Genomic DNA, 27,414 nt, shown 5'->3' with positions numbered 1-27,414 from the left:
ACCAGCCTGCCGCATCACAAACGTCCTGAAGAGCAACTCCAAAAAGAAGAGCCTTAGAGGCAGCCATACTCCTAGTGGAGTGGGCCTGTACAACCAAAGGGGAAGGCTGACCGGCCGACTCGTAAGCAAGTGTGATAGCCTCGACCACCCACTTGCTCATTCTCTGCTTAGAAGCGGGCCCCCCCCTGTTGGGAGACCCAAAGCAAACAAACAGCTGTTCAGACTTCCTCCACAGGGCAGCTCTGTGGACATAAGCGTCTAGGGCATGGGTCGGCAACCCGCGGCTCTAGAGCCACATGCGGCTCTTAAGCGCCGCCCTAGTGGCTCCCTGGAGCTTTTTCAAAAATTTGAAAATGGAAAAAATATTTTTTGTTTTAATATAATTTCTGTAGGATAAAAAACATGACAAACTTTCTGAAAGTTTTTCAACGTTGTAAAAATTTTATAATAAATATTTAATTTCAACATTTCTGTCAACGAAGAATTTACGTCATAGACTGTGACACACGTGTCTGTCAGATCGGCGTGATGCCAGACCGGTGGCTGACAAACAAACCGGCGGGTGTGTCATGGGCCATGGATCCCAAGGGGAAAAAGAGAAAGATAGCTGAGCACTACCAACGCAATAGAGTGCGGCGCGGGACTAGATTTGATGGCCGAGTGCGAGCGCGGGCGCGTGCGGTAATGCACTCACTCTACTAAAACAAAATAGAAACGATTTACAGGCCAGAATTTCTATTCATAACATGTTTGCAGCGTTGAGCGATATAGCCAATCACAGACATATGTGTTGATTTCTTGAACGCAATGGCCAATCAGAAGCATTTAAGATAGACTCCCCTCACCGCTCAAAACTGACTTTTTGTTCAGTGCTGAATTCTGTATGCTGGCAAATCCTCTAATTATAACGAACAACGTGTGGATATTATGAAAGATTCATTGTGCAGTCAGCCTTATTGATAATAACAGAGATGTGTGAGATCGCGATGAACTGTCAGCTTTTTAGGAATTATTAAGAGAGCGCACTTTGCGCGCATTCAGTCATCCCAAACCATGCACGCATAGTAAACTGCTTGCTTTTATGTTAAATTAACAGTGGTTTGTGTTTTAATGCTTTAATAACAAATAATTTATCAGGAGGATGTATGGTGGCGACACGTAGGCTAACTTGAAAGTATTTGGAGGTACAGAAAAAAGTCTATTTGCGGGCGGGAGCGGGACAAAACATAAATGTTGCGGGTGCGGGAGAAAGAAAGTTGAGAACGTTAGTTATAACGACCCACGCATAAAAATGGTCGGGTTAAAATCGGGCTCGGGCTCATAATTACGTTTAATGTGTCGGGCCGGGCCGGGCTTGATTTTTTGGGCCCGATCTAAGCTCTAATTTGTAGCCTACTTATCATTTTGATACTAGAGGGCTAATATAACACTTACAGCATGTGTTGCCTTCATTATAAGGCTTATATAAAGCTTTTAATTTTTTGCGGCTCCAGACAGATTATTTTTTTTTTTGGTCCAATATGGCTCTTTCAACATTTTGGGTTGCCGACCCCTGGTCTAGGGTCCTAACTGGGCACAGCAGAATAAGCTTCTCTTGGTCTGACGTCAGAAATGGAGGAGGACAAAAGGCCTGCAGTATGACTGGTCTAACCGTAGTTGTTGGAACTTTGGGAACATAGCCTGGCCTAGGGTAGAGGAACACCTTAGCCATACCAGGCGAGAATTACAGGCACGAGGGAGCCACTGACAATGCCTGAATATCTCCTATCCTTTTGAGAGATGAGATAGCAAGCAAGAAACTAGTTTTTAAAGTGAGGAACTTTTCAGAAACTTCTTAAAGGGGTTCAAAGGGAGCCAGGGAAACGCCTTCTAGAACAACGGCCAAATCGTGGTACCCTCGTGCGTACTTCCGGCCTCAGCCTCAAGGTGCCACGGAGGAAACGAGATACAAGTGGGTGTCTTCCGAGAGAGCCTCCACTCGAAGGGGCGTGGTAAGTGGCTAGGGCTGCCACGTACACCTTCAGTGTGGAGTGGGATAACCCTGTAGAGAGACGGTCCTGCAGGAACTCCAGCACTGTACCGACCGGGCAGTTCACAGGGTCCTGCTTGCGCTCACTACAAAAGTTTAAACGAAAAGTGAAAAGTTTCCACCTCGCGGCATAAAGCCTCCTTGTGGTGGGAGCTCTGGACTGGAGGATGGTCTAAACGACCTCAGTCGAGAGACCAAGATCTACGAGCTGGGCCCCCTCAGAGGCCAAGCCCACAGTCTCCACAGTTCTGGGCGAGGGTGGAAGATGGACACGCTCGCTTGAGATAGTAGGTCCCTCCTGACCGGTATTTCCAGGGGAGAGCCGTCGAGGAGGGACACAAGGTCCGAGAACCATACTCGGGCCGGCCAGAACGGGGCTATCAGGAGTAGCTTGACTCCGTCCCGGCGGACCCTCTCCAGAACTCCTGGGAGCAGAGCAATCGGGGGAAAAGCGTACAGGCGAGACCTCGGCCACGCCTGTACCATGGCGTCCAACCCCAGCGGGGCAGGATGGCTGAGAGAGAACCACAGTGGACAGTGTGATGTCTCTCGGGAAGCAAAGAGCTCTACCTCGGCACGACCAAAGTGCTCCCAGAGGAGCTCCACCACCTCGGGGTGAAGTCTCCATTCCCCGGGCCTCGGCCCCTGCCTCGACAGGATGTCCGCCCCCTGATTTAGATACCCCGGGAGATAAATCGCTCTCAGAGACAGAAGTTTCCCCTGGGACCATAGAAGGATCTGACTCTATACAGTAATGCAAAAGAACCAAAAATGAATGACACTAAATAATTTCTTAACAATTTATTTTTACCCAGTCTGAGCACAACACAAAGAGAATCATTAGAAGAATCTATATCAGAAACTGAATATAAACAAGCTCTTGATTCTCTATCAAACAATAAAGCTCCAGGTTTAGATGGATACCCACCAGAATATTACAAACATTTTTGGTCAACTATATCACCATTATTTTTGCAAATGACGGCAGAAATCAAAAACACTTCTTCTATTCCACCTCACATGAACACAGCACTAATTTCAGTCCTGCTTAAACCAAACAAAGACCCAACGTTATGCACTAGTTATCGCCCATTATCTCTTCTAAATACGGACTTAAAAATTATAAGTAAAGCCTTGGCTACACGTCTTGAAACCGTAATTTCATCTCTTATCCATCCAGACCAAACAGGCTTCATCAAAGGACGCCAGTCATCAAACAATACCAGACGATTATTCAACATTATGAACCTATGTAATCAAAACAAAAAAAAGACTATAATCATATCACTAGACACAGAAAAAGCGTTTGATAAAGTTAGTTGGCACTTTCTGTATATGACACTCAAAAAATTAGGGTTCGGAGACTGTTTTATTCACTGGATTAAAACACTATATAATACTCCACTAGCATCTGTTATAACGAATGGCATAATATCATCACCATTCCAACTTCAGCGAGGTACTCGCCAAGGATGCCCCTTATCACCATTACTATTCGCCTTGTTTATAGAACCGCTTGCTGCTGCAATAAGACAGAATGATAAAATTTTGGGAGTTCTATCAAACAACACTGATCATAAAATTTCATTATACGCAGACGACATACTTCTATTTGTACAAAATCCTAAAACTTCTCTTACAGAAATAATGAAACTCATCAATGAATATTCTATTATATCAGACTACTCCATAAACTGGACTAAATCAACAATTTTGCCACTGAACATGAAACCACAGGACCGAAGCATACAAAACATACCGTTCAAAATTAATAATATTACATACTTAGGAATAAACATATCACAGAACCTCTCTGACTTGTTTAGCCTCAATTTTAATCCACTGCTGAAAACAATAGAAGATGATTTAACTCGATGGATGAATCTACCGCTTTCCATTATAGGTCGTATTGCAACAGTTAAAATGTGTATTTTACCAAAACTCCTATATCTATTCACCATGACTCCGGTACAACCAACTAAGAAATGGTTTACATCATTAAATCAAATAATCAGCAAATTTTATTGGAAAAAAAAGAATCCTAAAATTAGTTTATAAACACTTCAAAAAAATAAATCTCTAGCAGCACCAAATTTCCACTACTATTACTTAGCGTCCCATCTACAATACTTTTGCAACTGGATCAAATGTGAAAACCCCCAAAACCCATGGTCCTTCGAGCCGGAGCCTGAGTGAGGGTTACCATGGCAGGCATTGGTATGGATGAAAAAGATGAAAGAGAGTTGGAGTTGGAGAGGGCTCTCCCAGTCACAACCCGTAGCACCTTATCCAGGCGGGAGAGGCACCAACCTGACCGCTATGGCTTCCCGGCTCCGGTTGGAAAAGCCTCTAGTAAGCCCAAGAGCCTCCCTCATCACAGCCAAGCAACTAAACCATCTACCACGACAGCAGTCGAGGATGGAGACGTGGAGGAGGAAGAGGAGACCGAAGCCGATGAGGTAGTAGTGGAGGAAGAAGAAATCCCCCACGATTATGTCCAGCCCAAATCGCCAGAGGAGCATTCAGTTCCACAACTAGCCACACAACCAGCTCCACCCTCACAGGGAGAGGGGAGACCTAAAAGATCTAGAGGCAAGAGGGATAAGCAGGAGTCATTACCCAGGTCGAAGAAAGCCACCTCTTATACTTACACTTATGGCAGTGAAAGTTCCCGAAGCTCGTGTAAGAGGAACCAGGTGGAGCTCACCCCTCTACAGGCAGCCATGATTGAGGAGAGGAGGAAACGTGGAGAATTGCAAGAGATCCAAATTCAAATCCAGGAGGAACAAGCCCTAGATGGCCGGACTCTAGAACTGGACAGGCAAGCACAAGCAGCTTTGACGGAGAGAGAGAGGATGTCCCGATCTCTGACTCTACAGCGACGGCTGCGGAGAGTTCAACGAGAATTGGAAGAGGCTCGGCTAATAACCTCATTCACCGGAGAAGTGACCATAGAACATCCAACTACTCTGTCACCACCTCAAGAGTTGGCTCCTTTTTCAATGAGCTCCAGAGTTTTGGATTCAGGTGAACCTGTCGACCTGGTTTCGGAGCAGCAAGCTCCCTGTGTTAGTCCTCAAATATCTGTCTCCAATTCTGTTCCAGTGAATCACCCAACCACTTCGTTCCAATCTTTACCTCAGCACGTGAATCCGGTGAGTCAGGCTGAGACTCTCCCGGCTGTTCAAGGGATCCACCCCGCAGTTCCGACGTCTAGTCCAGAGCAGACAACTCCTTCACCTCCTTCGTTCCTCCATTTAGTGCGGACCGTACCTCGTCCTGCCCAGATTCAAAGACCCTCAGATCCAGTTCCTAAAATGCCTGCACCTCCTTCCTTGCTTAAGCCCAATGAAAGGACCTCAGAGGGAGCTAGTATCATGGAGCTGTTAGTAGCCACTGCTTTTGGCATTCCCAAGCCAAAACTGCCTTATTTTGAGAGTGGAAGAGAAAGTGACTTTGTTTTGCTTAAAATGGCATTGGAGAATCTGTTAGATATTCATGCTCACCTCTCTGAACAATATAAGTTCCAGGTTCTAATGGACCACTTGAGACTGCCTACTGCATACAAGCTAGCAAAGTCTTACATGCACGCCTCAACTCCCTATACATCTGCTCTTGCTGCCCTTAAGACAAAGTATGGCCAGCCACGGCAGTTGGTCCAAAGTGAACTAGCCGACATCCTTCATTCACCACCTGTCAGATTCGGAGATAGCCATACATTCCAAGATTTTGCTCTTTCTGTACAATCATTGATCGGCATGCTGCGGTCGGTGGACGGTGCAGGTGGAAGTGAGTTGCGGTGTGGCTCTCATGTTGACAGGCTACTAACCAAGCTTCCTCTTCATTACCGGGACAGTTTCGTTGAGCACTGTTTGAATCGTGGCATCCTGAAAGATGGCGCAGAACAAACATATACCTTAGAAGACTTCTCTGCCTGGCTCCAGGTGAAAGCCAGGGCCAAGAGTATTGCCCAACAGGTTTCAGTCCCTGCTTCAATGGAGAAACGAGAGCCAGTACAGAAGAGTCAAGGGAGAAGGGTGACGCCTACCACTATGTACCTAAGCAACACAGCCACTGTGGAAAGCCAGCCAAGTGTTCGAGGAGGCCGTGGGATGACCATCCTTGGTAAACCCAAGTTCCAACCTTTCTGTCCATACTGTAACAACAACGACCACTTCCTGGGAACCTGTCCAAGAGTGAAAGAGTTTAGCCCATTGGAACTGAGAACTTGGATAGAGAAGAATGATCGTTGCTACAGATGTGCCCGCTGCCATAAGCCGGATAAATGCACTCTAAAAAAGCCCTTGCCTTCTCTCTGCCTCATTCATCGTTCCATATCAGTTGATGTCTTCTGACCGAGACTCTGTTTGCTCACCAAACCTCACTCTACCTGAACCATTTCCATAACCCTACAGTTCCTACAATGGTATACAATAACTAGAGTTAGAACAAACAGAATGCAAAGAAATAACTATATCTGATGTCCCATCCCTCACAAAAAAAATCAAACAAAACAATCTCTTTAAGAACGTAACAATTAAAACAACTCTCACCGCTTGGTGGCAAATTAATACATTGACAAAACATGAGCTGACACCACACACCAACTCACCTATATGGCATAATCCTGACTTTACTATCAACAAAATTCCGCTAAACAACATTAAATGGAAAAAGAAAGGTATCACACATCTACATCACCTGTTTACTGGCAACACCTTCGCTACATTTACAGAATTACAGAAAAGAACAGTATTACTATTACTTGCAAATTAGGAATTCTATTAAAAGTACAATTGGAGACAAGGATATTGCACAACCTCCCCCAATTCTAAAACATATCACCACAATTAGTAATTCATTAAAAACACTTAGTAAATTATACACTCTAATATCATCTATAGACACTAAAACAATAGTAGTACCAGTTAAACAATGGGAAAAAGATCTCAATATCAACATAAATGAGGAATTGTGGAAAACAATTTGCAGAAACACTTTTATCTTAAGTACAAACATAAACATCCAGTTAATTCAGTATAATATTATACACAGAACTCACATAACACAGCGTAAGATGTTTAAAATGGGATTAGTAACTTCAGAAAGATGTACTAACTGCAGTTTAAATACACCGGACACTTACCTTCATGCACTCTGGCTATGCCCGCCGGTCCATCAGTTCTGGATAGATATCGTTAATAAACTATCGAATTCTTTAAAATTACAATTAATGCACTCCCATTATTATGTCTTTTAGGTGACACATCTCAAATGAACCTCTCCTTTGAACACTCAAAACCTCTGCTCTTATCTCTAGCTATCGCCAAAAAAACAATATTACTCAACTGGAAAAATAAACACCAAATATCAATTACACAATGGTTACATCTACTAAGGGTTCATATTATTAAAGAGAAACAAACGTTAGCAATTAAAAACCAACTATATAAATTTAATAATATTTTCAGTCCACTGCTCTCATCCTTAAATATTGAATAAAACTAGCTAGGGAGTTAATGCCTCAATTAAAATCTTCAGTCTTTGGTATATAGAATGAATTAATAATAAGGATATTCAATATGCATAAATACAAACTATCCCTATAATAAATAAGTAATTATTCTACATCATTCATGTGTGTATATATGTGTATGTATATATTATGATAAGTTATACTCGTAATTTTTCATGTAAAAACCGCATATTAATACTATTTTTTTTTTATTTTTTTTTTGAGATGGTGGTAGTAGGGATAGTTGTATTGATATTATAAAATCTTCATGGTAAATATAAATGACCTGGGTCAGGCGATGTTCTAGGTGCTGTCGGTGGGTGCGACTGGCACATCTTCTCAACACGGTCATTAGTAACACGCCCATGCCCCCAATCCCTTCCGTCAAGTAAAAAAAATATGGTGGACGGATATTTGGGCTAGATGTGGTGTCTCTGGTTAGGGAGCTAACCAGTGTACACCAGGGTCTAAGCCACAGATTACCAAAGAAAAGGAGGAAAAAGGGGGAAAGAGAAAAAAAAAAGAACAGAAAAAAAACAAAAACAAAGGGGCAACCAAACTTGACTTATGTCCTGTCAGGTCACAACCAGACTAGGTGAGCTTGGTCTGGAGGTGCCTGTTATGGTGCCCCATCTTACTCTGTGGAGGAAGACTCAGCGAAACAGAGGCGTAACTGTTGGGGCTGGGTGTCGTTGACGGTGAGGGGTCTATGTCGGGGAGGTCTGTTGGTTGTGCTCACCGGCAATGGTAGAATGGCTCCCAGGCCCAGAGAATAGTGTATATTCACAATCATTTTATTTACTGATCTAAAAGTATTATTATAATTACTATTATTATTATTAAAAATACAGTGCTACCACTACTACCACTCCTACTTTTATTTTCATGAATGCTGTTTGTTGCCAAGTACTACCGCCACTATCGCCACTATTTTTATCTTTGTTATAATTATTATTATTAGTATGAACACTGCCTCTACATCTACTACAATTCTATTACAATTACTATGAATATCTCACTATTGCTTCTATCTGAATCTCTAAAATATCCCATTGCTTAAAATTACCAATGTACCTGCATACATCACTAGATCGATATATTTATATTTAGCTGTTTTTTTTGTTTGTTTTTTTGTTTTTGTTTTGTTTACATTGTGTGTGCTCCATGTACGTCTTTCCTTCTTTTGTATGTGTATATAATTCAATGATCTGTTATCTTGTATAAACTACAATGTTTTTGTTAACTTGCAATAATAAAATAAAAATATAGCTGCAAGCAGCCATTACCGGGGCCAAGCGCAAGAAGCGGCAACAGATGCCCTCATGGGTGGGAGTGGCAGACCAATTGCAGCAAGGAGCAATTAAAGACATTTTAAGAGAATGTTGGGCAAATGGCTAAAAAATCATATATACAGTAACTTTTAAGATGATTTAATGGATTATCACTTTCGACCAATAGGTGGCGCAGTTACGAAATCGATGTGATGTGGTCAGAGTGAGGTGACAATGACACATACAAAGTTTGGTGTCAAAATATCAAGGCATTGCAGAGATAAAGACTTAATAGTCATTTTGGCAGCATGTCTCAACTTTGCTGCTGCCGTATACGAAAACGGTTTCGTCTATCGTCACGAAATCCATAACTTTTAGTCGGTACAGTCGGGAGATGATACGATTCGATTTTGGTGAAAATCGGACGAATGGTCTAGGAGAAGTTCGAAAAAGAAGGTTTTGAAAGTAAATAAAGATGGCGGACAGGAAGTTCGTCCAAATACGTCAAACTTGGTATCTATGTTCTCGGCATGACCCAAGGAATCTATTAAGACCAGTGTCATTACAATAAGCACATTTTAAAAAAAGTTATTAACATTTTTGGAAATGTAATTTTAACTTTTGACCAACAGGTGGCGCTGTCTTGAAATCTTTTGAGTACCTTCAAGGCAAGGTGCTGGTAACAAATTCTGAGTTTCGTAATGTTACAGCAATGTGTTCATTAAGTATAGCATTTCACATCACAAAACTGCATTTAAATCAATGGGATTTTCATGTTTTGTTCTATTATAGCGCCACCAAGAGGCAAAATCCCACAATTTTTTTCATGTGTCCTCAGAGTGAGCCCCTACATCTGTGTGTCAATTTTGGTGAAGATATCTCGATTAACTTCAGAGTTATAGACATTTATGTGAAAAAACACTTAAAAAATGACTGACACGTGACTTTGATTGAATTTTACGACCCCTTATTATCAATATTTTGGCATTTGGGCATTGGAGTATAGCTATCGACCTATGTTTTCAATTTTCTGACGGTGGTTTCGTCTCGATCGGACTAACGGTTTCGAAGATATCGGCAAATGTTTTTTAAGCGCTAAATCACAACTCTACACAAACCGTAGGTCGAAACCTAGCATGTTTGGTATCTCTGGACTCGGCAACGATTCAGGACCTCAACGAGATGACTCCCGTGAAAATAAGTCAACCACAGCCAGAGTTATAAGCATTTGAAAAATAAATTTTACCACTAGGTGGCGCTGTTTCGAAACTTCTTAGGCTCCTTCAGGGCATCGTACTGATGACCCATACCGAGTTTCGTAACAATTCGTTCATGCGTTCAAAAAATACAGCATTTTTGCACATAATTCAAAATGGCCGACAGCCAAAATGGCCGATCTGGGAAAATTGGATATCAGTCGACTCGGCATGACGCCCTGAATCTACAGAGACCACTTTTATGATTTTTGGACAAACCGTTCAGAAGTTATGAGCGGAAATAGCCTTTTTTCATATCTCCGGACCAGTAGGTGGCGCTGCGCCGAAACGCAGCATGTAGCCTCAGGTCATGCTTGTGATGACATGTACCAAGTTTGGTCTGAATACGATTAAGCGTTGCGGAGATACAGCCTTACGTCTGTTTTTGCAAGCGCTATGTAAAATTTGTTTGCGCGTTTATCGAAAGCGGTTTGACGAATCGACTTGAATTCCATAACTTTTTGTCGGCACTGCCTGGAGATGATCTGGTGCAATTTTGGTGAGAATCGGACAAACCGTCTAGGACGAGTTTTCAAAAGTAGGTTTTTTGGACAATTCAAAATGGCGGCCATATTTTTATGACGGAAAATGACGTCATAGGGTGCGATCGAATCGTCATGAGCTCAGGAATCAGAGGAAAAAAGAATTTTGTTGATAGACCTTACGGTTCAAAAGTTATTAGCATAATGATTATGAAACTTTGGACAGGTGGTGGCGCTAGAGGCAATGAGTTAGAGACACCAAAATTGGTGCTATTACTGTTGGGACTGTCCTCTATCAGAATGTCAAACCGGAACAACTTTCCCGGAAACGGTTCTATGGGCTGCCATAGACGCCCAGTCGGAAGAAGAAGAAGGAAGAATAATAATAATAATAGGAACCGGAACAGATACAATAGGTGCCTCCGCACCTTCGGTGCTTGGCCCCTAATAAAAAAAAAGGATCTGACTGGCTAGTTTGTATAGAGGCCGCGACCGCAGACCCCCCTGATGGTTTATATAAGAGACCACCGATGTGTTGTCTGTCCGAACAAGGACATGGTGGCCCCTTAGGTCTGGGTGGAAGTGTTTCAGAGCCCGAAACACCGCCAACATTTCTAGACAGTTTATGTGCCATAGGAGATGATGGTCCTGCCACAGACCCTGAGCTGGGTGACCACTCATGATCGCCCCCCAACCCGTGAGAGAAGCATCTGTCGTTAGCATAACGCGACGACAAGGAGCTCCCAACACAGGACCTTGGGACAGGAACCAAGGTTCGTTCCACACGACAGCGTCGCGAACTCAAGATCGTGCGGAGCGGATTTCCCCTCGGGGAGAATCCCTTGGTTATGAGCCACCACTGCAACGGTCTCATGTGCAGCAGGCAAAAAGGAATAACGTTGGACGCTGCCGCCATGAGACCTAACAGTCTCTGGAACTGTTTTACAGTAAATAGCTGGCCTAGCTTGATCTGTTTGGCTGCGGCGAGAATCGAAGCAACACGAGCAGGTGAAAACCGCGCCTGCATCGTCATCGAATCCCACACCACACCGAGAAAAGTGGTTCTCTGTGCTGGAAAAAGCACACTCTTCTTGGTGTTCAGTTTCAACCCCAATCTCTTGATGTGAGCGAGAACGACATCTCGATGCCGAACCGCTTGTTGTTCCGACTGAGCTAGGATTAACCAGTCGTCTATATAGTTCAGAATGCGGATGCCCTGAAGTCTCAGCGGGGCTATCGCCGCATCCATACAGTTGGTGAATGTTCGGGATGACAGTGCTAGGCCGAACGGAAGGACCCGATATTGGTATGCTTGGCCCCCAAACGCAAACCTCAGGAATTTCCGATGTTGAGGAAGAATAGATACATGGAAGTAGGTGTCCTTTAGGTCTATCGTGACAAACCAGTCCCCGGACTTGATTTGTGACACGATCTGTTTGAGAGTAAGCATCTTGAATTTGAGTCTCCCTACAGTGCGATTTAAAATACGCAGATCTAGAATCGGACGCAACCCCCCGTCTTTCTTCGGAACAATGAAGTACCGGCTGTAATAGCCCGACTCCCTGCACGAGACGCGACGCTCTGTTTCTGCTGCGCTCTTTTAGATGATGTACTCGGCGGCTGGGACTGCCCTCGCTCAGCAGCCCCAGCGACACGTACTTTGAGGGGAATACATTTATGAAAAGCAGCCGCCTGTTTCTTCTCTTCCTGGAACCTCGAGGTGACAGAGTGAAGAGCGTCACCGAAGAGGCCCGCAGGCGAAACGGGAGCATTTCAGATTCAGATTCAGATTCCTTTTATTGTCATTGTAAATGAATACAACGAAATTCCATTTGCACTAAGTGAGGACGGATCTCAAGCAATAGATAAAAACAAGCGAATAAAAACAATATATAAAAAACAATAAAACTATATCAGTAACATTTGTACATTTCAAGCACACTTCCAAACAAACACAAAAGTGTGTTTGTTTGCTTCGAGGCTGTAAGCTCCGCCTGAGCCTCTTATTTCTTTATGTTTTGAGCCATCATTTACTATCTAGTTGTTTATACTACTAAATACAGCTTACCCAACATCTCAGATTAACCATACATCTCTAGCTTCCGTTATTGTTAACACAGCACGCTAGTAACTCGCTAACGTTAGCCTGCTAACGCGCCACCCGTGCGCTCATTTATATATTTATTTTCTCTCGCGCGCCCGCGCCTTTGAGTTCATAAAGTCCAGGTAAGTAAGAAATCAGTCAACAAACACGGTGAGTAATGTCTTCTTGTCCTGTTATTGTCACCTGTGTCACATGTCATATGTTTAGTATAGCCTTCTCCGATGGCAATATAGGATTTATATGTGATAAATGCAAGGAGACAGTCAGGCTGACGGAGAAGATTTCAGAACTAGAGACACGCATCCAAACTTTAATTGAGGATGGTAAGAATGCTAGATCTTTAGATAGTGTTTTGGATGCGCCTAGCATAGTGAACTCTTTACATGATTCAGTTCCGGCTGAAGTAGAGCCCGTGCAGCAGGGCAGATGGGTTACTGTGAGAGATCACCGCTCTAGTCGCGGATCAAAGAACCACTCTTCCGTTCCGATTCCCATAACAAATCGATTTGCCCCACTCAGTGAAACACCCACTGAGAATTCTGTTGATTGTGCCCTGGTAATTGGTGATTCGATCACACGGAACGTGAAAATAGAGACACCAGCCACCATAGTCACATGTTTGCCGGGAGCCAGAGCGCCTGACATCAAAGCAAATTTAAAAGTGCTGGCTAATGCTAATCGTAAATTCTCTAAGATCATTATTCATGTCGGCACTAATGATGTTCGACTCCGCCAGTCGGAGATCACCAAAATTAATATTAAAGAGGTGTGTGAACTCGCAAGTACGATGTCAGGCACTGTAATTTGCTCTGGCCCCCTTCCTGTACGCAGGAGTGATGAGATAGTTAGCCGATTGGCCTCACTGAATGGTTGGCTGTCGAAGTGGTGTCCGCAGAATAATATAAAATTCATAGACAATTGGAAAAGTTTTTGGGGCAAGCCTGATCTGTTGAAAAGAGATGGTATCCATCCCTCCTGGGCTGGTGCTGCTCTTCTCTCTAGTAATTTGGCTCATAGTCTTAGAGCTAAAACATGACAATCTGGGGCTCAGGTCAGGAAGCAGACAGACTGGCTAAACCGACCGTCTGCTAGCGGCCTCACGTCACCAAGGTCAGATAAATCCCATCACATAGAGCCTCTTTCACCTAGATATCATCATATAGAGACTGTGTCTGTTCCCCGAATTTGGAAATCCAAAAAACGTCAGGTAAAAAATTTAATTGATGTTCAACAAATAAAAAACAGATATAATACAGATGAGCAAATGATAAAGCTTGGGTTGCTGAATATTCGATCCCTTACTTCAAAATCTCTCATAGTTAATGATATGATTTCAGATTATAATCTTGATATGCTGTGTTTGACAGAAACCTGGCTAAAACCAAACGATTACATTATTTTAAATGAGTCAACCCCACAAGATTACAGTTATAAAAATGAACCTCGTCTGAAAGGCAAAGGGGGAGGTGTTGCTGTAATTTATAGTAATATTTTCAAAACCACTAAGAAATGTAGCTTTAAATATACTTCTTTTGAAGTATTGGTGCTTAATGTAAAAATATATAGTGTAAACGATAAATCACATTTGAGAATTCTGCTGGCTACTGTGTACAGGCCACCAGGGCACCATAAAGATTTTATCAAAGAATTTGCGGACTTTCTATCAGATTTAGTATTGGCTGCAGATAAAGTACTAATTGTTGGTGATTTTAATATACATGTAGATAATGAAAAAGATGCTTTGGGATTGGCATTTAAAGACATTGTAAACTCAATTGGAGTTAGACAACACGTGTCAGGACCTACTCATCGTCGTAATCATACTCTAGATCTAATATTATCACATGGAATAGATGTTGATGCTGTTGAAATTCTGCAGCAGAGCGATGACATCTCAGATCATTATCTAGTCTCATGTAAATTACATTTAGCCAAGGCTGCAAAGCCGACTCCGTGTTATAAATACGTTAGACCTATAACTTCTGCCACTAAAGATTGCTTTATCAATAATCTTCCTAATTAGTTTCATCATCTCAGCATCCCAGATAGCTTAGAAGAACTCGATATTGCAACAAATTTATTTATTAGGATAAACCCCTTGAGATGCATCATCTCGTTTTCGAGGGGGTCCTAAGGTACATCACAGCCGTCACAAAGAACAATTAAAAAATAAAAAGTACAATTATACACATTGAGCAAACAAATACAGAACCACAAACACAAACACAAATCTACAAAAAAAAAAAAAAAAAAAAAAAAAAAAAATATATATATACATAAAAAATAAAAAATAAATAAATAATTAGAATAACAAAATATAAACCGGAATATACAGAACTTTACAACCACTAGATAAGATTGGCAGAAATACATTTGAAATTGAATGTATATAGTATATATATATGTATTTGGATCACAGAATAATAATACAATTAATAAAAAAAAAAAAAAAAAAAAAAAAAAAAATTATATATATATATATATATATAATAATTCAACTCATTGTGTCAGCATCATACATTACAAGAGCAGTCAATCACAAAGTAAGAAGACAGAGTATGCTTAAACATCCCAAATGAAGTGATGGATCTAATATCGGAAGGTAAGTTATTCCAATCTAAAGTGGCTTTAAACATAAAAGCTCTTTTGCCAACTGTCTTCTTGGCTCGGGGGACAGAGAAATAAAGCTGAACAGAGTGCCTCAAACGATAATTTGAAGTAATAAGAACAAAATACTGTTTTAAATAAGAAGGATAATTGAAATGGATACATTTGAATATTAATTGAAGCCAGTGGATTTGTCGTCTTATATTTAAAGATGGCCAATTAAGGGCTTGATACATTGTGCAATGATGTGTGAAAAAAGGGCATCCAAGGACAAATCTGCACAGTCTGTTATATGCTATTTTAAGACGGGAAAGGTCTGATTTTACTGAGTTTTGATAAACAACATCACAATAGTCAAAAATCGGAAGTATAAGTTGAGAAGCGAGTTTCTTGCGCACACTTAAAGTAAAGCAGTTACGAGATCGATATAAAACATTAATTCCATAATTGACTTTACGTAAAATATGACCAATATGAATTTTGAAAGAAAGCTCAGAATCTAGCCATACCCCAAGATATTTAAATTTTTCAACTTGAGGCAGAGGAGTACTGTCAGAACAAGTTATTATACAAGAATTGGATTCAGATTTGAGTTTTTGTCTGGTACCAAAAATCATGAGATATGTTTTAGTTTTGTTGAGCAATAATTTGTTATAAAAAAGCCAATCTTGTAGAATTTTGAAATCATACTGAAGACACGCTTGGATTTGAGGAAAATCATGTTTAGATGTATATAAGACAGTGTCATCGGCATAAAGTTGAGCACAACAGTTTTTAAAAATTGATGGTAAGTTATTGACGTAAATAGAAAAAAGGAGTGGTCCCAAAGTTGAACCCTGGGGCACACCTCTATGCTGAGTTAGCAGATTAGATTTATTTCCATGTGTAACAACACATTGTTTTCTATTGTGGAGGTATGAACTAAACCACAATACTGCATTTTTAGACAGGCCAATAGCATAGAGCTTATCTAAAAGAAGATAGTGATCAACAAGGTCAAAGGCTTTTGTCAAGTCAATAAATATTGCACCTGTAAGTTCACCATTATCTGCAGCAGAGAAGACATCATTGGTGAATTTAAGAAGGGCTGTAGATGTAGAGTGGTTAGATCTAAAGCCAGATTGAAATGGTGATAATATGTTGTTTACACTAAGAAAATGTGAGAGTTGATTATAAATTAGTTTTTCAAACACTTTAGCAATAGAACATATAATAGATATGGGTCTATAATTGTTAAGATCTAGTACATCTCCTCCTTTATGTATTGGAGTGATGCGTGCACTTTTCCAGATAGCTGGTAACTCACACGAAGACAAAGAGAGATTGAATAAATCAGTTAGTGGATACATAAGTATATGGGATGCTAGTTTGATCAACTTATTATCTAAACCATCCAGTCCAACACCACTGTTCCCTTTTAATTCATTTATGACATTTTGCACTTCATCTGATTGAATTTTCCTAAAATAAAAAGAACTGTAATTGGGCAAAGGATTATTTAAAAAACCAGTACCCAGATCAGATTCGGGAATTAAGGTAGAACAAACAGAAGAGAAATGATGATTAAATGCTTCAGCAATAGATAAAGAGTCATGTAGAATTGTATTTGAGACTCGTATTTGGTTAATACAATGTTTATCTGATGTGTTGGTAACAGAAACGTTTAACTCTCTCTTTTCCAGCACTTTAGACGCAGTTGCTCCGTTGCGCTTAAAGAAGATTAAAGAAAATAGTCCAACGCCGTGGTACAGCGAGCACACTCAGGCCCTAAAGAGAGCAGCCAGAAAAATGGAGCGCAACTGGAAGAAAACTAAACTAGAGGTATTTCGGATTTCGTGGAAAGAGAGCTCAATTGCTTACAGAGAGGCTTTAAAAGCTGCTAGATCTGCTTATTTTTCAAACCTATTAGAAGAAAATAAACATAATCCTAGGTATTTATTTGAAACAGTGGCTAAACTAACGAAAAAGAAAGCTTCAAGCTCAGAAGTGTCAAAGCAACACCGCAGTGATGACTTTATGAACTTCTTCACTTATAAGATTGATAATATCAGGGACAAAATTATAACTATGCAACCGTCTACCACAGTATCGCATCAGGAAGTGCATTGTAGTCTCCCTGAGGAAAAATTTGATTTATTTGTTGCTATAGGAGAGGAAGAATTCTGCAAACTCGTTAATTCATCTAAATCGACAACTTGTATGTTAGATCCTATACCGACTAAGCTACTGAAAGAGATGTTTCCAGAGGTCATATATCCTCTTCTTAATATCATTAATTCATCTTTGTCTCTAGGATACGTACCAAAAACCTTTAAACTGGCTATGATAAAACCGCTTGTTAAAAAACCACAACTTGATCCTACAGAATTAGTCAATTACAGGCCGATCTCAAATCTGCCTTTTCTGTCAAAGATATTAGAAAAAACAGTATCTTCACAACTATGTTCCTTTCTAGAAAGAAATGATATCTGCGAGGATTTTCAGTCCGGATTTAGACCGTACCATAGCACTGAGACCGCTCTCATTAGAGTCAGAAATGATTTGCTCTTATCATCCGATCGTGGTTGTATCTCTCTATTATTGTTACTCGATCTTAGTGCTGCATTTGACACCATTGACCACAACATTCTTTTAAATAGACTAGAAAACTATGTTGGCATTAGTGGAATTGCATTAGCATGGTTTAAATCATACTTAACTGACCGTTATCAGTTTGTAGCAGTAAATGAAGAGATGTCTTATCGATCACAAGTTCAGTATGGCGTACCACAAGGCTCAATACTAGGACCGCTGCTGTTTACTCTATACATGCTACCATTAGGAGATATCATTAGGAAACATGGAGTTAGCTTTCACTGTTATGCCGATAATACTCAGCTGTATATTTCTTCAAAACCCAACGAAACTTACCAATTCACAAAATTAACGGAATGCATAGCTGATATAAAAAATTGGATGACTAGTAATTTCCTACTACTAAATTCTGAAAAGACAGAGATTCTAATTATTGGACAAAAAACTTCCACAGGTAATAACCCAGAATACTGTCTAACACTTAACCCCCTGGGGTCGGCTATCGCGCCGGCGCGATTGTCTCGCTTTTTTTCTTATCAGTGTAAAAGAGACTCAAAATACTCGGTTAATTTTGATCTTACATATAAGTGTTGTACATCATTAGATCCTGTTAAGTTTCTATTTTTTTTGTGGATACTCACAATAAAAACAAAGTGTTGTGCTTTTCACCAAATAAAGAAAAACAAACATGATGCGAGTTCTGCGTTCTCTCTGTCAGTGAAGTCCATTCTGAAACGCGTCCTAAGATTAACTGTAACTCCGCGATTACTTGTCACACAGGCACGAGAGGTTTTTCTTTATGAAGCTTAAATTCTCTTCTTTTAAATGAAGTAATTTATATAAAAAACAAATATTCTCAGTTTATGCAATCTGTATGAAAAGAGAGTGCTGTCAGTATTTTTTTCCCCAGCTCATTACACTTCATTACGCGTTAATCTGACACGCCCACGGAGGACGCGCGCTATTCAAACGCAAATGTCGAGGCAAGCCATGACAATGCCCACATCAGCCGTTCCACCGCGGCGGTAAAATGTGTGGTGTATTTGCTGCCTTTTACCGCTAAGAGGCGCTACAATCATAGACTCTGAAAAGTGTTTGTTTATTCCGGTTTATTCTCTCTAATGCGTAATCTGCTGCCGCACCGCGCTGATTCAGAGCGATTGAAAGCTGGTAGCAGAAGAATTCAACAAGTGAGATGTAGTTAAAATAATTCATAATCACAATACTGAAATTAGGCTACTGAAATGTAATTGAATAAATAATGAAAACATTTCAACATAAAACATTGCAATAAAAACATTTAGGCTACATGAATGAGGCTTTACAACTTTATCAGTGTACAGACGGTAGCTCAGTGATCAACGCAACGACACGAGCTTCGAGGAGCTTCATTCGACCCGAGATCGAATCTCAATGTAGCATACATGTTGTTAACCGATGTTGTCCTACGTTTATATTTTCCCACCTTGATGCTTAAATAGGTAACTGTTTATATCTGTTTACTTATTTAAAGTCAAGAGTTTTGTTTGATTATCATTACAACATAAATTTGCAACATTCCTGTAGAACCGCAGCCGCTGCACAAACGACAAAAACTGATGAAGGAAGATTGTCAGCCGATTGCATCAGAAAATGAAAAAGAAGAAGCTCGTCTTTAGTCTGCTAAATTATTGTGTAATGTAAAAGAACACAAAAATTACTTATGTTTGAAACCAAGTTCGAACATTTCAAGGTTTAAATAAAGTGTCGGGACAGTTTTTTTTAAATTTAAAACAGGGTTGCATCGGTTTAGAGTTTATTTCTTTTGCGATGCAAAATAAGAAACACTAGGCTAATCTTATTCTTGCGACATTTTAAATTCGTATTGCCAAAGAAATTACAGCTAAATTAAACAATTAAAACAGTACAAAACGAAAATTGTCCAAAGAAACATATTTAAATTAAAAACATGCGTTTCTCTTTGCCTCTCTCGCGCTGGATCTCTTTTTAACAAGTTTATTTAGTCTCCCTCGCTCTGATAATAGCCTACTACTGTATACGTCGCTGCGTGTCAGCCATACAAATCACGAAAAAATTATTTAGCCTTTAATTGTTGCTTCAAAGACACAGCATGCCTTGTTGAATTCACCGTACAATAACTTCAATTGAAATTTTGTGTGAAAAAAAACTTTAAATAGGCTACAATAAATAAACTACAATATTTATAATATACTAAAACTACTATTATAAATTTATATAAAATATGGGGCCTACATTTGGACACAGATTTATCCTTACAATAATTTTGCCTGCTCATCAGGCTGGCTATCCGACACTCTCCATATGAAAGAGGAACATTAACACCTTTGTCCAGCAACTGTCCCTCCAACCCCCCACAGGCTATCGGAGTCTGAGGCTGACTTAACACAAAGAGAAGTCGCAATTCACACTTAAATCGCTATTCTAGACAGTGTTGATAATGAAGGAATTAAATGGAATTACATGTAGCCTAGTGATATTTCTGTCATAAAAGTTTATTACTAAATATTTCATTATTTCAATAATTGATGAAATAAAACTGGTTTGGGGCAGCTTTTTCCAAGCAAAACTAAATATAATCTGAAAAAACGCTTGTTAATTTGTTGTCATGAACAAAATGTTCAACTCAATATTAAATTCTACAGGGATCTTTGGATCCTTACAACCAGGCATGCAATTTGTGAATTAAGTTTTTATTTGATTTTGTATTATTCAAATAAATATCGAAACACGGTGCTTCGTGGTAATGCTGCTAAATTAAATAACATTTATAGAACAATTATGAACTTAAATGAAACAATATCGCAACATTTCGACAAATACATTATTTGATCTGTTTTTACATTTTAATTCAGGGCGATTTAGCCTACATTTAATTAGAGCGAGATTTTCACCCTTGTCATTTTCTCATTGGGAAGCGCTTACATTGCATGTTTGAGTAGATCCTCTGTTCCTCTAGTTTTCATATGGATTAGCCTATAATCAGATAACATTTATTAGCCTAAATATTTAGACATTTAAAGGCTTTAGACATAGCCGATTTCTTATCGTGACTGAGCTGAAGTGGCTTTCGGTTCATTTTTGTGACGCGCAGTTCCCGGAGACAGAGACGACAGATAGCCTATACTGTTTTTGTCGTTAGCCTAATATGAATACAAGTTTACAGTTTTGAACGATGTAAGCTACTCTACTCTTATCTGTATGACCAAAAAATTACGGAGTCGCCTACTAAGTTATTTTAGCTGTAGGCTAATAATGAGAAAAATAAATTAATCTAAATGAACGCGCCGCCGTGTTTGTCGAACACTAACTCACCATGCCAGAATAAAACCCGACTTTAGAAAAATGCATAGGGCCACTCGGCGTGGTGTGCCAAAACACTTAATTATAAACTTCAATATTTCATTCAAAATAATCTCAACACGCTTTGTGAAATTTGAAAAGCCGTGCATGCATTAAGGCCGTTGGAACTAATGAACAACTGAAACGCTGGTTTTGATTTTATTGTTTGTCGTTTAAACGTGCCTGTTGCATATCTCTATTTTATATATTTGATATTGGTGAAGTAGCCTATAGCATTGATTAGCTGTGGAGGGAGGGGTGTGGGGATTAAAATAATTCAGCAGAAGCAGGGATGTTTAGACCAGAAGGAAATCACAATCCCCCCTGGCAAATCACACTTTACTTAAAACAATGTTTTTAAAAACTCTAGGTTAGGGAACAGACCTCTCTGCCATGCGTGCGCACGGTTTGGAGCACAATATCTGTCTCGCATGCACGCTCGCTCTAGATAGATTACGGGATATTTTAACTAATTTGCGGTATAATAACTAGTCGATCACGAGTGGCTCAACAGCATACCTGTCAACATTTGGTTTTCAAAATCCGGGAGATTTCTCCAGGGGGGGGGGGGTAAATGTACAACTTGTAACGACTGGAAATAAGGTGTGGCCCCTTTAAGAGCTGTGCGCTCCCTGTGGAACTGTCGGCAGTATTGTATTGAATGTGCCTTGGGCCTCGAACACACCTTTTGCGAACACCCCATGTATGCGGGTAATTTATGTTTGATGATAATTGTTTTCTTATTTTGTTTATTAAGTAACGATGTGGACGGTAGAATGTGTGACAGACAGTTAGGCTACACGAGTTCGATTTGGGAATAAAGTGCGAGTTGTGAGATGCCAATCGCCTCCGTGTGTCTGTCTGGCCTCTGCATGCAATAACTTCAGTTGTGAGCTATCCCTAATCTTCCTGAAGCAACGCGTTACAAACTGTACTTAAGTTTCATTGCGGGAACACCACCTTCATCACCTGCCATCATGTCTATCGGCTCGCTTTCGGGTTAAACTTTCCGCGACTGCGCAAATGGGTTATAGGTTGCCAGGTTGAGGCGACAAACGGGTTGAAATTGTAAATGGTCTGTGGATTGTGTGAATATAATGCATTAAATACAATCTGGCAACTGGTCAACATTAGACAAACATATTGGTCCGATTATTCATAAAGGAGTTTGGCCTGGGCCATGCAAATTACGGGAGTTTCCCGGAAAAAATAACAAACCGGGAGGGGTCCGGGAGATAGGGCTAAAACACGGGAGAAACCCGGGAAAAACGGGAGTGTTGACAGGTATGCTCAACAGGTATCTATAGATAAACTATATCCTTCAGGAATTTGACCGACCGGGTTGACACTTCAGCGTGAGAAATCGGGGGTGTGGCATGAGAGCCTGGAATAAAAAAAATAATATATATATAGCCTATATATATAGGCTATATATAATTTATTTTTTTACAGAACTGCTTTTGAAATTACGATTGGTAGCCTATTATTATACAGATGCAAAGTCGTTCTGTTGGATACTATTTTGTTTTTTTTGTATTTTTACTTAGTGTGAAATGGAAATGGATGATAATTGTATTTTATAAATATAAGCAAAAAAAAAAAAAAACTGTATGGAGTAACAGAGTTTTAGAGCTAGACAAATCTCTTTGCAATAATAAATATAAAATTTACAGCAGACCATGTTTGTGCGGGATTTGAACCCGTGTCATCTTGATGATGAACCGTAAGTTCTACCGCTCAGCTATGAATTTTCTCACTGAGAAATACCCAAACGTCTGTTTCTGACATGAGCGAGAAAACGTTTTGTCTTTAGCCTGTGAGAGTGTAGGCCTACTTTAGCCTTTTAAAGTTTTAAAAGATTATATCTTATCTGTATGACCAACAATTTGTTGTAGGCTTATTTGGAAATTACCATAACTTGTAGTATTTCATCCTTAGGCTACTGTTAATAGACATTAGCCCCACTTACGTTTTGCTAAATGTCCCTTTGCGCCACCTGGCGGTCATTTCGCGAACGACTTTGCAATGCGACTGGTTTATTTTTACCGCGGTGGATGGCTAAAAATGGTATGTGGATGGCTAAAAGGTGTGACTATAAATGTGCTTTTGGCTTTCATTTAAATTTTGATTGTTTGTATATATATATATATATATATATATATATATATATATATATATATATATATATGTGTGTGTGTGTGTGTGTGTGTGTGTGTGTGTGTGTATAAACATTTATTTATTTATATACACTACCGTTCAAAAGTTTGGGGTCGGTACGATTTTAAATACTTTTAAAAGAATTCTCTTCATGGCTGCGCTTATTTGTTTAAAAATACAACAAAAATCAGTTATAGTATTAAATATTATCTCCAGTGTAAATCAGCTGTTTTCTGTGTGAATATATAGTAAAGTGTAATTTATTCCTGTGATCAAAGCTGAATTTTCAGCATCACCAGTGTCAGTGTCTTCAGTGTCAAATGATCCTTCACAAATCAGTATAATATGTGGATTTGATGCTCAAGAAACATTTATTATTATTATCAATGGTGAAACAGTTGTTGGTCTGTCAGTTGTACAGTTTTTTTGTTTGTTTTAGGATTCTTTGATGAATAGGAAGTTCAAAAGACTTTTGTAACATTATAAATGTCTTTACTGTCACTTTCGATCAAATTAATTATTCCTTGATAAATAAAAGTATTGTTTTCTTTCCTCCAAAAAATAAAAATAAAATTCTCACTGACCCCAAACTTTTGAACGGTAGTGTATATATATTGTCCTTGCATTCTTTCTTGTGTGACACCCCTGAATGAAAGGCTCATTAGTATGCAGACTGCTCAGGTGAGAACTGCCTAATTATTCATGAGGGGACTGGGCCGTTCCGCCCATCCGCATATTGCCTTTGCAAACAAAAAAATGTTTTTCACAATTTAAAACAATCTATTGTTTTATGTGAATGATAAGGCAGAATGATTTTCAGATCAATTTGAAGTAAAAACTCTAGGCGATAACATCCACTAGTCAAAAGTCTTGTGGACAAATATTTAGTATGTTATTTGTGGCCTTATATTATAAACTTTATTTTTTAGTTTTTTCAATAACCACGCATAAACAATATTCTCTCAAAAATACAAACATGTACATACATGTTGCTCACATATTATGGTAGCCCTGTGTGTGCTATATAGAGTGTAATTTCACCTGTGCCATTAATATGTTTATAAGCAACTGAAAAAAGCACAAATGTCAGAGCATGCCAAAACATCTCAAGGACCCCGAAAACACCTCAGACCCCAGAGGGTTAATGGCTGCTCTGTCAAGTCTTCGTCGTCGGTTAGGAACCTGGGTGTGCTATTTGATACCAACCTTTCTTTTGAAAGCCACGTTTCTAGTATCTGTAAAACTGCATTTTTCCATCTTAAAAATATATCTAAATTACGCCATATGCTCTCATTGGGAAATGCGGAACAATTAGTCCATGCGTTCATGACCTCAAGGCTAGATTATTGTAATGCTCTACTGGGTGGTTGCCCTGCACGCTTAATAAACAAACTACAGCTAGTACAAAACGCCGCAGCTCGAGTTCTTACCAGAACCAGGAAATATGACCATATTAGCCCGGTTCTGTCAACACTGCATTGGCTCCCTATTAAACATCGTATAAATTTTAAAATATTGTTGATTACCTACAAAGCACTAAATGGTTTAGCTCCGCAGTACTTGAGCGAGCTCTTAACGCATTATAGTCCTTCACGTCTATTGCGATCTCAAAATTCCGGCCAGTTGATAATACCTAGAATATCTAAATCGACTGCTGGCGGTAGATCCTTTTCCTATTTAGCACCAAAACTTTGGAACAGTCTTCCTACCATTGTCCGGGAAGCAGACACACTCTGTCAGTTCAAAGCTAGACTAAAAACACATCTCTTTGACCTAGCATACACATAATACATTATAGACTTCTATAAATTCAATGTTAGGCTGCATAGATTAGGTCAGCCGGAACTGGGAACACTTCCCTTAAATCTTGATGTACTCGCTACATCATAAGAAGAATGGCATCTACGCTAATATTAGTGTCTTTGTTTATCCCGAGGTTTTCCCGCAGCCTGCCGGATCCAGGCCGTGTCCAGATCTGACGAAGGAGATTCGCCTGGACCCGATGACAATGCAGTGCTGAAGTATCCACTATCCTCTCCCTATGGAGGATCCCTTTCCCACTCTACAGATAAAGCGCTGTGAATTCCGGCTCGCGTACCCCGAAGTGATAAAATAAAACAAAATTCTGTATCAAAATTTATAGGCAAGAAAAGTAGTTTGTTTAGGCTGGGTTGTATGAATTACAAACCTGCGCACATATTTTAAAAAGCACATAACTATAGAATTCTGAATGTGCATGTGAGCGCCGTCAGCGTTAATCACAGGTTCGCGTTTAAAGTCTGATCATTTCGACGGAGGTGAATCAATCAAAGTTAACTTTAGCTGGAAGTAACATTATTCAAGAACCGCTATAACGCCAAAACAATCTGTTACCCCTAAATTATATGTTTATCTCTGTAAAGCTGCTTTGAAACAATTCATTGTTAAAAGCGCTATATAAATGAAGATGACTTGACTTGACTTGACTTCCAACACTCAGCTATCAGCTTGTATAAGATTTGTAAACATAAATAGATACAATTTATTGCGCAATCCCAGTTTGCTTGTTGATTTCATGATAGAGTTCAGTGTAGTGTAGTATTCAGTGTAGTAATGGCCTTTGGGTAAAAACTATGCAACAATCTAGTTGTGCGTGTTTTAAGTGTTCTATATCGTCTGCCTGAGGGCAGAGGGTCAAAGAGATGATGGGCGGGGTGGGAAGGGTCCTTCAGTATATTTGTTGTTTTTTGGAGACAGCGGGAGGTGAAAATTTCTTCCAAAGCTGGTAGTTGTGTGTTAGTTATTTTCTGGGAAGATTTAATTACCCTCTGCAGGGCCTTTTTGTCAGCTGCAGAGCTGCTGCTGTACCACACCAAGATTTTATAGGTCAGGACACTCTCTATGGAGCAACGATAGAAGGATATTAGAAGACGTTGTGATATATTGACCTTCCTGAGAACTCTCAAGAAGTATAGTCGCTGCTGTGCCTTCCTAATCAAGAAGTTGGTATTATATTTCCATGTGAGGTCCTCCGAGATGTGTGTGCCCAGAAACTTAAATGTTGATACCCTCTCCACAACACCCCCATTTATTACCAGAGGCCGGTACCCCTCCTTCTTCCTTCTGAAATCAACAATAAGCTCCTTTGTCTTTTTTAGGTTTAGAGCCAAGTTATTAACTACACACCAGTCTGTTAACTTCTGGACCTCCTCCCTGTAAGCCATCTCATCTCCCCTGCTGATCAGACCCACCACTGTTGTGTCATCGGCAAATTTGATGATAACATTGGTGTTGTGGGTGGGTGTGCAGTCATGGGTGTATTTAAAAGGAGAGTCTTATCTTTTTCTTTCATTGAGGTCTGACTCAACCATAAGTGTCTCTCTGTGGCCACCATGGCTGCCATAGACCGGCCAATAGATTTAGCGGTCTCCCTGGTGGCCCGGAGAGTGAGATCAGCAGTCTGCCTGAGCTCATTAATCATATCAACAGAAATTTCCCCCCCCTCACAAGCATCTTTAAGCAGGTCGGCCTGATAAGCCTGCATAATGGCCATAGTGTGTAAACATGCAGCCGCCTGCCCTGCCACCGAGTAAGCCTTCCCCACTAGCACAGAAGTATTTTTTAGTGGTCTGGAGGGAAGGGCCGGTGCTTTAAGTGAAGATGACGAAGCAGGAGAGAGATAGCTAGCGAGCGTCTCCTCCGCCTTCGGCATCGTCACATACCCTGAAGTTTTTGCTCCAAAAATGTTTCCATAAGCATTAGATTGGTTAGTATATATTCTGCTTGAAACTGGTCTAGCCCAGGTCTTTAACACCTCAGTGTGAAGATCTGGGAAGAATGGTAAGCACCGGCGAGAAGGCTGAGGTCGAGAAGACAGAAATCTATCATCTAGTTTGCTTTTATTTCTAGACTCCTGCCTATCAACTGGCCACTCGATGCTGAGCTTTTCAACAGCACGAGATAACACATCCATCAGCCCCTCTTCAGCAGTATGCTGGAGTGACGAGTCTCCAGTTTCTTCTGATGCAAAACTTTCGACATCCAGCTCCTCAGAACTGGATAATCTAAGTTCAAGATCAT

The 27,414-nt window shown here is 40.1% G+C and overlaps 1 protein-coding gene across 1 annotated transcript in view; it reads right to left on the bottom strand.

Annotated features, from left to right (window-relative positions):
* The window catches only part of LOC130088876 (ornithine decarboxylase-like), a 50,906-nt gene that overhangs the window by 852 nt on the left and 22,640 nt on the right, over positions 1 to 27,414 (bottom strand). The gene's annotated exons all lie outside the window — the stretch shown is intronic.

This window comes from Rhinichthys klamathensis, unplaced genomic scaffold, assembly GCF_029890125.1.
Source record: "Rhinichthys klamathensis goyatoka isolate OS25496 unplaced genomic scaffold, OSU_Roscu_1.1 h1tg000123l_1, whole genome shotgun sequence".
NCBI classification, from domain to species: Eukaryota; Metazoa; Chordata; class Actinopteri; order Cypriniformes; family Leuciscidae; genus Rhinichthys; species Rhinichthys klamathensis.
Note: the sequence above shows the minus strand (reverse complement) of the source record. Positions and strands in the feature narration are given on the sequence as shown.